This window comes from Dermacentor andersoni, chromosome 3 (assembly GCF_023375885.2).
Source record: "Dermacentor andersoni chromosome 3, qqDerAnde1_hic_scaffold, whole genome shotgun sequence".
NCBI classification, from domain to species: domain Eukaryota; kingdom Metazoa; phylum Arthropoda; class Arachnida; order Ixodida; family Ixodidae; genus Dermacentor; species Dermacentor andersoni.
Window position 1 is genome coordinate 149,485,728 of NC_092816.1, and position 15,569 is coordinate 149,501,296.

At 48.7% G+C, this 15,569-nt stretch overlaps 1 protein-coding gene across 1 annotated transcript in view; it reads left to right on the top strand.

Annotated features, from left to right (window-relative positions):
- Positions 1-14,484: 14,484 nt before the first annotated feature.
- LOC129383110 (uncharacterized) overlaps positions 14,485-15,569 on the top strand; it is a 41,445-nt gene continuing 40,360 nt past the window's right edge. The window contains exon 1 of the mRNA XM_055067409.2: positions 14,485-14,679. The gene's annotated coding sequence lies outside the window, so the exon portion shown is untranslated. The remainder of the gene's footprint in view (positions 14,680-15,569) is intronic.

Below are 15,569 nucleotides of genomic sequence, written 5' to 3' on the forward strand. Positions count from 1 at the left end.
ACGCATGACGACGAGATAAACAGTTGGGACAGTTTCAAAGAGAAGCTACGGGAACTGTTCGGTGACCCCATTGGGCGCAAGGCTGCCGCGAGAAAGGCTCTTGCGTCTCGTGTTCAGTCATCTACGGAGCCGTACGTTTCCTACATCCTCGACGTCTTGGCTCTATGCCGCAAAGCTGACGACGCTATGGCCGAAGCAGATAAAGAGTCGCATGCTCTAAAAGGCATCGCCAATGATGCTTTCAATTTGCTTGTTTTCGGCAACGTCTCGACTATCGACGCCATCATGAAAAAATGCCGCCGCCTTGGACAAGCTAAGAGCCGCCGTATTACACACCCCATGACGCGGCTACCCAACACTGCTGCTACGTCGACATGTGGGGGTCCACCACGTCAGACCACCATCTGTGACGACGCCACCCATATTGTTCGCCGTGAACTCGAGGCCGCCTGTTCGCCAGCTTTCTGCACGACGCCACCCGATCCGCCAGGAGCCAGCATTGGGATGATTCAGGCCGTCGTCCGACAGGAATTTGAGAACGTGGGTCTGATCTCCGTGTGTTCCACGTCTCAACCCAGCGTTTCCCAGTTCTGTAGCGGCTCTCCTCGTCATCGGCAGTCCTTTGCCGTCACATCTCGCCGCAACCCGCCAGATTGGCGTACCCCTGATGACCGACCGATCTGCTTCCACTGCTGTCGCATCGGCCACGTTGCTCGTCACTGCCGCAACCGATGGGCACCACCTATCATGCCTATCATCGCCATGTGTACGGCGCGCGTCACCATCGCCGGCCGCCACACTCCTGTCCTCTTCACCGTAATTGCTCATTGCCCCCACGACCTCATTCTCGGCCTCGATTATCTCTCCGCACATTCTGCTCTTATTCACTGCTCTTCCAGTACCCTTCGCCTTGAGTTGCCGATGCTTGCAGGACCTTCTGACGCACCCCACTCCCGCTTACGTCCCACCGGCTTTCTTAGTCTGCAGCCAAAGTCAATAGCCTACATTGAACTGTTGTCTTTCCCACCAGTTCCTGATGGCGAGTACCTCGTCACTCCTCTGCCCGATATTCCTATAAGGTATGACGTTACAGTGCCTCACAGTATACTTAATATTAGTGGGAACCGCACTCACATGCCTGTCTGTAACGTTGGATTGGCAAAGCAAATTCTATCGCAAGGTATTTGCCTTGCCGCCGTTCATTGTCTCGGCGACCAATACGTGGCAGCGTTATCGACCGATGGTTCTGGCGAGCTTAGCACGCCCCTCGCGAACCGAGCATCCGAACATAAAGAAAATGGTTGCGACGGACCTGTCCTCTGCGCAGGCTGAAGAGCTTTGCCAAGTATTATCGTCCGACCGAGATATTTTCGACATCGACGATCGCCCTTTAGGCCAGACGCTCGCGGTCAAGCATCGGATTCTTACTCGCGATGCTATGCCTATTCACCGACGACCGTATCGAGTTTCTGCGTCGGAACGCCGAATAATTCAAAACAAAGTCAGCAAAATGCTAGATAACAACATCATTGAGCTTTTGTCGAGTCCCTGGGCGTCACCTGTGGTGTTGGTTAAGAAGAAGGACGGCACGTGGCGCTTCTGTGTAGACTACCGTCATCTGAATAACATTACTAAGAAGGACGTCTACCCGCTCCCACGTATAGACGACGCCTTTAACTGCCTGCATTGTTCCAGCTATTTCTCGTCTATTGATCATCGTTCGGGATACTGGCAGATTGCTGTTGACGATATGGACAGAGAAAAAACCGCCTTCATCACACCTGATGGCCTATACCAATTTAAAGTAATGCCGTTTGGATTATGCAACGCCCCTGCCACCTTTGAGCGTATGGTGGACTCCTTGCTCCAAGGTTTCAAATGGTCCACATGCCTCTGCTATCTCAAAGACGTCATCGTCTTCTCGCCAACGTTCCTCCACACTCACCTTGAACGTCTCACAACTATACTTGATGTATTTCGAAAGGCGAAGCTGCAGCTTAACTCGTCCAAATGTCGTTTTGGCCACCGGCAAATCACTCTGCTGGGTCATCTCGTTGACGCTTCCGGAGTACAGCATGATCTAGACAAACATCGAGCTGTCAGAGAGTTTCCGGTTCCGAAGACAGCCGCAGACGTTCGAAGTTTTGTAGGGCTATGCTCATACTTTCGTCGTTTTGTTCCAGATTTTGCGACAATTCCTAGACCACTAACTAATCTTTTGAAGAAAGGCGTACAATTCTCGTGGGGCATTGGAGAAGCCACCGCCTTCTCTCGTCTCGTCACTCTTCTAATCTCACCACCCATTCTCGCCCACTTCGATCCTGATGCCCCAACAGAATTGTGTACAGATGCCAGCGGTCATGGCGTAGGTGCCGTCTTAGCCCAGCGTCAGCGTGGCCAGAATCGCGTTATTGCTTATGCGAGCCGCCTCCTAGCACCATCGGAGCGCAACTATTCCATTACGGAACGAGAATGCCTTGCTGTTTTCTGGGCGGTTCCGAAGTTCCGTCCTTAGCTTTACAGTCGCCCTTTTTGCGTAGTCACTGACCATCAAGCTCTCTGCTCGCTCTCATCGCTAAAGGATCCTACAGGCCGGCTTGGTTGATGGGCTTTGAGGCTACAAGAATTTTCATATTCCGTGGTGTACAAGTCTGGCCGGCTGCACCAAGATGCAGACAGCTTGTCGCGTTACCCTGTTGACGACTCACTCCTCCTATATTGCCAGTGCTTCTTGCGTATTCTCTGTGTCACAGCTGCTTCATTTCGCCGACGAGCAACGCAGTGACGCCTACATTAGAGCACTCATCAACCGTTTTGAACACTCTCTGGCCGATGGTACTCTACGCCTCTTCGTCATCCGCGACGTAACTCTGTACCGTCGTAACCTTCATCCGGATGGCTCTGACTTCCTACTTGTAATACCTAAACACCTCCGTTCCACCGTTCTAGAAGAGCTCCACGACGCACCAACGGCAGGACATCTCGGCGTATCTCGAACCTTTGACCGTGTACGCCGCCGTTTTTTCTGGCAGGGACTTGCCCGTTCCGTACGAGTTACGTCGCTGCTTGTGAACTTTGCTAACGACGCAAGAAGCCTTCCCAGCTCCCCGCTAGTTACTTGCAGCCGCTCGACATCCCTGCCGAGCCCTTTCACCATATCGGCTTAGACCTTCTCGGTCCATTTCCGAAATCTACATCAGGAAACAAGTGGGTTGCAGTCGCGGCGGACTACGCTACCCGCTACGCCGTAACCCGTGCTCTTCCGACCAGTTGCGCAACTGGTGTTGCGGACTTCCTCCTACATGATATAATTTTGGTACATGGTGCTTCTCGTCAATTGCTAACAGACCGTGGCCGTACCTTTTTGCCAAAGTCATCGACGACATCATGCGTGCTTGCTCAATACGGCATAACTTTACCACCTCCTACCACCCGCAAACGAACCGCCTCACTGAGCGCTTGAACCGCACCCTTAAAGACATGCTATCCAAGTACGTTTATGACGGCCACCGTGACTGGGACCAGGCTCTACCTCACATTACCTTTGCATACAACTCTTCCCGTTTCGAAACTGTTGACTTTTCCCCGTTTTACCTCTTGTATGGCCGCGAACCAACGCTACCACTGGACACTGCGCTTCCATCCGCCACAGCTTCAACTAGCGAGTATTCCAGGGATGCAATCGCCCATGCTGACCACACTCGCCAACTTGCGCGCGCTCGTCTACAAGTGTCTCAAGACAAGAAGAAGCAACGCTACGACCTCCGACACCGTGATGTCCATTTTGTGCCCGGCAGCTTCGTGTTGCTTTGGTCACCTTCGCGCAAAGTTGGCCTTTGTGAAAAACTGCATTCTTGTTACACAGGCCCATATCGCGTGCTCCGCAAAGTGACCGATGTCACCTATGAAATCGTTCTAGCCACCACCACTACGTCCTCCGCTGTGACAACCAGTGACATTGTCCACGTCACCCGACTGAAGCCCTACAGCTCTCCACGCGCCTTGGATATTTAGCAGCACCGTGACGGTGCTTTTGCCGCCGGGGGGGGGGGGGGGGGGGAGGTAGTATTACGACCTCATCGAGTGATGCTCAAGAGACGAGTCGTCGCGAGAGCGACGATGATGTTGGTCGGTGCGCTTGGCGCGAGCGAGTGTCGGCCTGGCTGCCTGGCTCCAGTGTAAATACCCTGTAAATAGCCTCTTCTGTCTGCGTCTTTCCACAAGCAACCCTATGAAAGGCAGCAAACGACAGCAGGCAGGTAGAGTCGTAGCTAGCGGGAACATCCGGTGCGTATACTGCATGGCGCGACAAGCAATCAGCATCTTTATGCAATCGATGCGCTTATGCGCAACTGTGCACGTATGAACACTGTTGAAGTCGTAGAACCCACTTCACAAGACGTCCAGTAGCATCCTTTAGGGATGGAATCCAGCACTAGTCATGATGATCGGTGACAACTGTGGATTATCGGTAGAGAAAGTAAGGGACAGATTTACCCACTGCTCAAACGATGGCGAGACCCTCGCGTTAAGTAATTGAGTGTTTGCACTCCCCTTCAGACAGAAGACGGCTACCATACGCAATAACACGGACGCAACTTTGCTGGCGCTGAGCCACAACAGCACCGACTGCATGATATCTGGCATTTGTTCGAACTTCCGTTGGAGCGGCCACGTAAATATGGGCGAGAACTGGTGGAGGTGAGCGTCACGGTAAGCTCAGCAAGCGCAGCAAACGTTGGCGAAATTGTGTACGAACCGGTAGAAGTATTAACATAGGCCCACAAACTTCTAACGTCGTTGGGCGAGCACTGCTGGAGAAGTGCAAGGGCTACAAGAAGGCTCGCGCCGTTGTGCCAGGATGACATGTGCGCGAGTGGCGAAGTGTCTCAAGCATCCTCGCCTTGGGCTGGCATTGCTGACGCAGCCGACGAGCGGGGTCTGAGTAATTCTGTCGTGCGTCGGGCAAGGTGCGCAATCCCCACAAAGGTGTTACGGGGAGAAGAGAGGTTTAAAATATATTGACAGGATATTGAGGAGGCGTCCACTGGCATAACAGGCATACAGAATGGAAGCTACTTCGCGTGATATTTCAGCGAGTATCGTCGTCTTATGTACTGTGCTCACCTTCGTCTCTGGCAATGCTTGATTACAATACAATGACCATATCTGCCTATTTCACATGCGAATAAAAACACAGGGTTCGCCTTCAAAAATTCCTTAGTCTTCACGATTGAATCACAAACTGGCTTTTGTAACATGTGCATGGTGGACAAGCTTCATTGACTAAATTATTGCGGTTTACGTGCCAAAATCCTGGTATGACCACGGGGCACGCCGTGCTGGTATACTCCGTAATAATTTACACCCACTGCTGCTCTTTAACGTGCCTCTCAACTACTTCAGCAGGGATATATGAGGTTGATTTGCCACTGAGTCCTCTGTACTGTGAACTACTTTCGTGCTGAACGCAAACAATGGGCCAATGTGACATTTTGAATGCAAGTATAGGTCTTATTGTTCACATGGTAACATATGTGGCACGCTGGATTTGCACCAGTGCAGAGATGGGAAAATAAAACAATGGCCACTAAACAAAATTTAAAAGCACTGAGGTAGCAATGCTTATCGGAATAAAGTGCACTAAGGTTGAAGCGTTGCACTTCTCACCGTACATGACAAGAATACTAATTGACATCCAGATGACCTCGCCGGCGAAAGCTGACGCGAATGTGGTTGCCACTCGAATTTGGTTGTAGAAGTCCCCTAATCAACATCTCCGTTCTAATAACCATGTTTCAGTGCAGGCGTAGAATGTTCTGACGCTATGCATTAGGTTAGCCTCTTCGTGGCTGTGTCGCTTGGCTACACAGAGTTCATGTGTATTATTTTTTCTAGCGTCGAAAGATGGAGTGCGTCCTCAGCATGATCGCGTGCTTATGCCGCCTGTCTTGGTAACTTCAGGCAATGATAAAGCTTAATGTTCTACGCGCGACGCGCCGTCATATGTCACACAATAGCAGAATTGCGTCTGCTTTCATGACACTGACCGGCAGACACTGATATTCACTGCTTGTTGTTTGGACGGCCAGAATATCTAATAAGGGAAAATTTTCGGAAAGTTCTCAGTAGATCTGAGAGCATGCCTTGTTATGCATTAGGTGGTCTCAGCTTTTCTTAAACATCTGATTTTACGATTCACACTGCTTGCCAGTAGCCTTCATAGGAGGGCATGCTACAGGGGAACACACGTACATTCATCGCTGGCGTGCACAGCTATGTGCACTCTGTCAGTTTCAACGGTACAATTTTACGTGGGCTCGTGGTCTGTGCTATTTTTTCTGTATTACAAAGTTGAAACATGCAGTAGGAAATATTTTCCTCGTAAGAACCTTAGTTAAATGCTGCCGTATAAAATTAGCACTATAAGTGCTGCTTGTGCCCTATATTCCGAGCCTAGTTCTCTTTTTACAATGTACCACTGCCTTGTGTACTTGCGGTTGCGACAAGGTGAACGAAGTTTTAATTGAAGGGACACATTTTTCGTCTCGCTATTAGCTGTACAATGCATTATTACAGCATTCCATAGGGGACATTACAAATCGGAATAGTTGTACCATATTACTTCTTATACAGTATTTATTGTAGTGTTGTGCTAATTTACACAAGATACATTTCATTCGGGATGACGACAAGACTGCTGTTGAGGCTTTATTTACAATAATTCAGTTGTTGCTAGTTCATACGCAGCTATCGTGTAGTAATTGAAGTCCCAAGTCACTATGAACACCGTTCTGCTTGCATATTCGACCGCGGATGAGGGCTCATGAATTTTGCACTTAGAAACATCTCTGTACAGATGATCGAGCCAGAGACTGGTTCGCATCTGCGCCATACGGTGACGACATGCCATAGCTTGACAACCTTCCAAAGGCTCGTGTACGAAACTTCCGCTAAGGCTTCGAGGAACAGAAATATACAGCTCACAAATTTTCGCTGACACATGTGACATTTTTACTGCGCACAGCTGAAGTTCTGGAAATAAAAAAATAATAATGTCAAAGTTATGTCAGTCACGCCGTTGCCTAGTTGCAATATGTGGCGATTCATTTGGTTGGTCGTGTCGTAAGCACAAAGTGTGGCTGCTGGTGTAACTTGGAAAAGTACACTTACGGCTCGCCTGACGATCATTGTACCAGCCGCAAATGACGAATTATGAAACGTCCTATTGCTAACTCTAGAATACGTTGCTTCAGCTGGCGACACCGCCCCAAAAAACAAATATGGCTACGACATCCAGGTTCATGGCGGCTCTCTCGCTTGATGCTTTGATACTTTTGTGGCGTCGAATCAAGGTGTTTCGTGGAAGCCCAAATGGTCCTTGGAAACGATCACCTTATTTTGATCGGTGTCAAAGATTTGAGCGACAAAATCGCGCAAATAGTTGCACTGTGCGTGCCAACGCTCGGCCTGCCCAGGGACCCGCATCAGAGTTTTTAAAGACAAAGAGTCTTTCAAGTGAGTGGGAGGGTAAAAAAAAGCTAGTGTTTGTGTGTTGCAGGCCTGCGAAAGGTGCGAACACTTGTTCACGGGGTTGCTTTACTGCTACACTTAGGATACTTGACTATTTTGTACCTGCATAGGCAAATCCACACTGCGACTCCTGTTGCAGTATATCAAACATAGTATCTCCCATTATAGTAACAGTAATGTCTATCGTGCGTTCAGAAGCCATAGACGGATATTGGTACTGACAGAATGAGGGAAGAAGCTATAATGTTACCCTGTGAGTTTCTCTTGAGAGACCAAAATGAAAGTTTTGTTAATTAGTCAGGCTGAACCTTTCTTATAGTGTTAGAACACTGCATGCGTAGAGCGCTCGTCGTACGCAGTGTTGGAGGTAGGACTCCGGACTGGAAACACAGCATATACTTTGCGTCCGTGGAAATCATGCAACCCGAAGAAACGTGAGTAATTTATAACGAACTAGCAGACGAAGTTTAGTATCTTCCAACAGGGTTCCCAATTTCAGGAAAGGTTTTCTTGTGGCAATTAACAATTCTATTCGTGTAAATACGTTATTGGGAAACAAATCGAACCAGTTGCAATGGAATTTAGCTGTGCGCACTGGGTCGGAAAGCAAACTAGCGGTCCTAAAATCTACACGAGCTCGTCTTTTCTGCCGCAATGTGAATTCCACAAATAAACCCAAATTTACATCGCTCGTTGTTTTTTTAATGTGATTCTGCATGTATATACGCTTCAACGCAATGTTAGTTCACATCGGACTATATATGAATATGACATTTTACTAGATTTCGCGTTGCCTTTACCGGCAGTGCTACTTTTTTTAAATCTTCTATTTGCGTCAAAGGACCTCTACTTGAATGAGAACGTGCTTCAGCATATACGTACCAATCCACATGCTACAAGTCAGCCAATGGCCATTACACGACAAAACGAGGTACCACTGGAAACAAAACACTGCCTCCTGGCCGCGAAAAAATAATGTCTGAGTGTGCTCAAGACGCAAATGAACCGACGTCTAGTTGCAGATAGCTTGACACATTTTAAATTTCAAAGGTAGGTCTCCTGTACACTTGACTTACAGATCACCTCCACTTTATGCAATAGGCTTACATTACTTATACCCTTTCGCATAACCTTGTCCCAGTGAAACCACCGCCATGGTGGCGAGGGATTGGCTGCACTTTTCCCTAGAATTATCCTGAGAAGGACGTCGTCGTATCTCAGTTCGACTTGACTCATCCACTTCTAGTGCCACAAGGAGCGCATTTGCTCACAGCAAGCATACAGCAAGACGAGTGTGGAAAAGAAAGCCATGCAGACAAAAATGCCTAGCGACAGGCGCAACAAAAAGATGACTTCGCAGCTTTGGGGTCGCTAGGTGGCTGTACGCGTGTGGCTTCGAGTTTTAACGTATGTCGTAGTAGCCGTGATATGTAAATTAGATTTGAAAAAGAAGAAACGAAGGCTTGTTTCGTCAGCACAGATCGCAACAACAGCCTCAGTGGTGCACATCTGAAAATTCTTTCGCTTTCAACGCTGAAAGAAAGCGCGTGTGTGGCACCTTTCTTTCCAAGGCCAGCGAGTGGGTATATTTGCAGAAGTGGCCCGAAAATCAAGAGTTAACTCGCAATAATTTTTCATTCTTTTTTCTTTAATTTATTATGCCTCAAAGGCCCCAGAGTTGCCTTATTTCGTAAGGAATGGGCTGTAAAATAAAGATTATGGTTTTTTACGTTTCAAAGCCACGATCTGATTATGAGGCACGCCGTAGGGGGGGACTCCGAAAATTTGAGCCACCTGGGCTTCTCTAACGTGTGCCTAAATCTAAGTACACACGTGCTTTCACATTTTACCTCCAACGAAATGCGGCAGCCGTGACCGAGATTCGATTCCACGACCTCATGGTTGGCAGCCAAACACCATAGCCGCTAAGCAACCACGGCGGGTAGGAACGGGCTGAGTTTAATGGAGCATTCACTCGTGAGAAGCCTTGAGATGATGTGGGTCGGGGTGGTGCCTGGTGTTGGCAGACAGATTGTTCCAATTCCCTGTTCTTCTCACAAAAGAAATTGCGTAGATGGGAAGTGGACTGCCTCGGCGGAGCACACATGCCTTTACTGTGGTTAATGCGGCTTAGCTGGCAATCAGCTCGTAATATAGTTTAAATTTGATCTGGCACACGAGACAAACTGTGTCGGGATTCCAGATTAGTCTGACCGGCACGGGCTGTTCGTTCCGAAACGCTTCCTCGATAAGAATATTCCAGTGTATTAGAGAGGTTATGCTCATAACGATCACAGACAAAGCACTCATCATTTTAACTTAGGGTGGACACGTGTAACGTAAGCTGATATTTCCCATGAAAGGGGAGCGAGTATTAGGCAATTCTGTTTGCATTATGCGACTTACGCATGGTAAAGTACGTTTACGTATGCATAAATATATGCGTGTAGGAGGTTGCGCAAGTGTACGTTGGTTGCTTAGTGATTTAGCTAGTGAAATATGTTTATCGTGGCGCAAATGGTGGAGCTCCGTACAGTACCGGCGTTTCTCTTCAAAAATAAAGTGAGATCTTCTATAGCTGTTGTACCAGCTCCTTGAGGGTAGGAAATTCGAGAGTTTAGGAGAGACCTGCGGGCTTTTTCTCCCGATTGTTACGCACGTATAAGAAAAGGCCTTTTTGACTCATCAATGCCTCATCGACTCTGGCTTTGGTGATGATGGTGGAAATTACGTGCTACGGAAAACTGTTAGTGGGAGCGTTATTGTTTACTTGTGGGAATCTTTTACGTCTGCACATATTTTTTCTTCGAATCAAAATGTATCGTGTCATTGCAAACCACGCATACATTTTCACAGAACTTGAGCACCCCAAGTACCATCCCGGACGACGCAGAGCAAGGGCAAAGACCCTTCACAAATGTTTCGGCATGGGACCGGGGATGTATTATACGGATGCCAGTCAAGCCAGCTCAGACACTTTCAGCATAGTCTCTACATGCAACAACAACATAACAACGGCATCCTTCAAAACCTCCTCGACATGCGTGGCAGAGGCTGCAGCCATCGCCTTGGCCATTCAGGATGCCGAGCGCCAAACCAATTCGGCTGTCATATTATCCGACTCACAAGCAGCTTGCCGCCTGTTTTTACAAGGAACGGTACCCAAATAAATAATCAAAATTTTAGGCACTCAACTAGAGGTGCACCACACTATCGTCTGGTGTCCGGCACACGAGCGACTGGCAGGAAACGCTAGGGCAGACCGTATTACTCGAGGTTTGAACGTCCGAGCAACGGCATGGCCTAGCGACGTCCTTCCACCGAATTCTCGTGACATCCTCCTACAGCAAAGGCAGGAGCGCAAACGTTTTGGACACCCTCACTCCGATTTAAACAGCGAACAGGAGAGGGACTGGCGTCGTATTCAGACGAATACATACCCCAACCTGCACCACCTACACAGAATACACCCGACGAGGTTCACTGACGAGTGCCCGTGGTGCACAGACACACCCACACTAAAACACATCACATGGGAGTGCCCCAGGAGGCCTCCGCACATAGACAGTCCCATATTACACCAACATCCACTAATGAGGAATAGGCAGTGGGAGGCATGGCTTGCGGACGAGGCTCGGGAGAGCCAGTTGGCTCTTCTGAACCAAGCCCAGCGAGCCGCTCGTGCCAGTGGGGCCCTGGAATAGGGGCTCCAACCATCGTGCCTTATTTTATTTACATTGAATAAAGTTTTACTCTCTCTCTCTGAGATACACACAGGTGCCCTCTCACATAGGAGTGTTGTATGTGAAAACGTTTCATGCACCACGAGCAATTGTAAGTACTGTTCGCGTGTTTAGATGTTCATCTACCCTACGCTATACATGACCTGCCCAGCACCATTTTTTTTCTCTCAGCGTCGACTAGAATATCGGCTACGCCGTCTTCCCTCTAGACAAAGAGAGTGGTTCGACAGGGATGGCTTCACAGACTGGCCCTTTCATCTATCAACCAGGATATCTTCTTTACGACATTTTATCTTAACTTTCGACACCCATGCATCTTTGCGGTTTTAAGAGCACTAAACCTGAACAAATGCGCCTGCGCGTGATGCTAACTGCTTATATATATTGTCATATGTAAGTGCCGCGAGTCAGCACTAGAAGATTGGAGCGGCCACCAAGCTGCGTGAAGAAAAAGAAGAGGAACGGGTGCACGAGCACGACGGCACGAGGGCGCGCTCGCAGTGTTCGAACCAGGCGGCCAGCAGTTCCGAGCTCCTGGGCTGAACGAGGCGAGGGTTCCTTCCAGGCGAGACGTCCGTGTCAAGGTGCGGGGGACCGCACAGCCGAGCGTGGACGTCCCAGGGCTTCTGCTGCCAGTGCTCGAGACGCTGGCTGATCCGAGGGCCGCAGGTACCTGAGCTGCCGCACCTGAGCTGTGCCTAGCAGCGTTGCAGTCTAGCACAGATGTTGCTGGGCTAGACGAGGGCCTCACGTGCGACCGCCGCACGTGGATTGCGAGCGGCGTACGAGCAGTAACAAGAGAACAAGGCGTCTCCTGGCTGCTGCCGCTTCGGCTCCTGAGCGTGCCGAGCCCGAGAACCGTGCTGAACGGGGCCTGAGCGTGTCTTCGTCACGGCCAGCTCCAGTACGGGTGAACGCACGGTGCGGTGACGACCGAACTGTGAGCCTCGCAACCCGGGACTGTTTTAGCCCGTGGACACACTGACTGCACTTAAACAGCTATCAACTCTCTGTATATATACATATTTCAAAGGCTGCTTCGATTTTTATAAATGCACATAAATGAGTCTCTTTCGTCCGCATCACTGCGCACTAGCCAAAGTGCCGAATAGTCCTAATCACCATACATATATATATATATATATATATATATATATATATATATATATATATATATATATATATATATATATATATATATATATCGCCTAGAAAAATAAAGCAAACGTTGAAATAAATTGAATTTCGAGGATTTACGTGGTAAAAAAAACCACGGCTTGATTAAGACTTATGCCGTTGCGACGTATTCCTGAATGATTGCCACCACCGCTTTAACGCACCCCCAATGCAGAGGACGCGGTCATTTATGCATTTCGCCTCGTAGGGATACCACTGCCGTGCCCGGGATTCGATCCCCCGACCTCGCGCTTCGCAGCGCAAGGCCACAGCCGCCATGCCGCCGCGGCAGATAAACCAAACGTTCTAGGCTAGCGCTGTGTCCGCGTCATTCCTTTCAGTCCTGTGCTCTTCTTGTGCGCTAAAAATTACTATGGGTTACCAACATGCCCAAACATGCTCTTTCACAAGATTATACGAGCTCGACGGGAGCAAACTGCTTTTCTGTGCATGGCTCCGCATGGGCTTCGGTGTCCGTACTGCACGAGGTGCTCGACGAATCAAATTATGCATCGCTGCTAAGAGAAGTCTGAGAAAGACTGAAAACGACTGACGCCAATACGAATGCAAGCATTTGTGGTAGACACAGGAAGAAGCCTGCTTTTGCTGGTTGCTTGTTGAATGCGCCTTCGAATTGAGTTCCGGGTCAGTTCTCGTGTGATCCCCAACCACGCACAGGCACAGGTACACCTCATCAAAGAACAGTGGCCTGCGAGAAATTTCAGCACCGTATTCACGAAACCAGGAAAGCGAGTTTTGTTTTATTTTTGTCATTTACGTAATGAAGGTGTCCTGATTATTTTTGGCTATTATACAGAATATTGGATGTCGTTCAGAAATATAGTATAATTTTGCCGCATTCTTGAGCTCAAGATTGATTGCTTTAGGGTGAACCCAAACATTGAAAAGGACCCTTTGTGACTTGCTGAAAGTTCTCTGTCTATCGCTTCCCATTAAAGAAGCAGATGTACTGGATAGGCCGCTACATAATGAGCCACAATAAAGCAATAACACGCAATTGTGAGACGAAGAACACACAGGGGTGGAGGAGATGAACTACGTGAAGACAAGAGAGGAAGTGCAACTAGAAAAGCTCGGAGCAGAAAAAAGTCAACACACTTTGAAAGATGTCAAGATAGAGATAATTACTTTAGTAAAGATGTAGCATTCTGCAGAGAGGCGAGCGTCTGCTGAAAGAGCCACGACCACTGAAGGGCCTGCGTTGCTTGGTAGTCTCCCGCGGAACCCGCAGTGGAAGGGAAGCTAGTGCATGCGGGCATGTAGTGAATCCACTTATATAAAGAAGACGTCAGTACGACTACGTCTGCAGGTAAGGGGCGGACGTTTAGGATGATTATTCACATTTTAAAAGTTCTTGGCGCGTGATGTGAGACACCGATGTTTAGTATACTCATGAACGTTTTATGAACAGGCTGAAATAAAATGCCAGTTGAATTGTTCGTGCCCTTCCAAACCTCTCAGGCAGGCTCAGGTAATGCACCACAGATGTGTGTTAACATTCCGAGAAAAGGAAGTTGTCGACGGAAATCTATTGTAAGTCCGCAGAGGAACCGGACGTTCGCATGCCTATGGTTGCCACGCGCTTAGTGGAGGCGGAGGAGCTTAACGTACAATCAAGAAACACTACGGGGTTACTTATTTCAATAACCCTAGGGAACACTACACGCTCAACGGGTGAACATAGTTCTTGGGCAGGGGCTGACGGCACGCCATACATTAAAGCATGTCATGACCACACTTAATGGGCACAAGTGCGCATCTGCACTGCATATAGCCTTGAAGGACTATATGCGGGCACGCGGGGGTAGGTGACGCAAGCCAGTGCGGAAGAGAATCCAAAGGCACCACCTGTGCACACATCGGCCGAGCTGTCACGCGAGCAACTCCCGCGTTCGAATAGGCAGGAGAGATCGCTGGATTTTTGAGATGTGTTGAGGGAGTGGTTTGGGCCCAGCGACGCCAGCTGTGTCCACACCTTAACGTGAGCGTTGCGCAACTGCGTAGTCATCACTTGAAATGCGTCCTGCACGATGCGATGTCCGTCTCGGGCTTTTCTTTTAGCTGCCACTTACTATCAAGTGCGGGGACAGCTGCATGTGCATAGCAACTTTAGCAGAAGGGCGGCAGCACAGTGGTTCGAAGAGAGCACCCTAGATTAGGTATCTACCTCTGGTTCATCGAAACATTTATAAGTCACCGGTGGTCGGTAAGTAGACGTTTTCGGCTCCTTCGCGAGTGACCGCCGGGTTAACGGAAGGCAAGGTTTGCACGTTGGTTGTCTTGTTTTCACATTGGAAATGTAAGCACGCACTGCGCAGAAAGTCTGCGTGAACAGCACTAAAATTTGTTTGAATGCTTCTCAGTTCACGTATTACGCTGCGAGTACTATTGCCATATTTAGTTCGATTCCAGGGTTTCTGTATGGCGACATAAATTTCAGCCCATTAGCCATTTCTCCTTCCACACCGAATGAAACAGGAACGCCACTTTAATGTGGCTAACCCTCTATCGCGTGCCAATGATAAGTGCGGAACCAATGTGGCCGTTTCTTGGCGGCAGCGAACATTCGTGCTAAGCGCCCGAAACAATGGCGTAGCGGCTGTGGCATTCTACCACTGAGCAGGAGGCAGCGGGTTCGATCCCTGTCCACAGCGACAACATTTAAGCAATGCAGAGATACAAGAACGCTCGTGTTCTCAGACTAGGTTCAGCTTACGGAATGGCAAGTTGTCGAAACTAACGCAGCATTCTCCACTACGAGGTCTTTCATAGTCCCAGTGTTAGTTTCGAACTCGAAACCCCAACAATCAGTAAACCAACTTAATGCTGAATGTTATGAACGTCAGTGAGCGAACAATGACGAGAGCAGTGGCATCGGTAGTTGATCGCCCATTTTGTGTGATCTCAACGTGTGCATATCTCTGACATACTACCATGTTGCCACTTTGGTACCGACAACGTAGTAGAAGGCAATGTGATATATTTGGACTCATGAGCTTTTAGCACTTGAAGAAGCCGACTTAGGCACTGTTTCGACTGAGTTTGTGTACGGTTTAATGGATTGATCTATTATCTAATATTATGCGCTCCCATCAC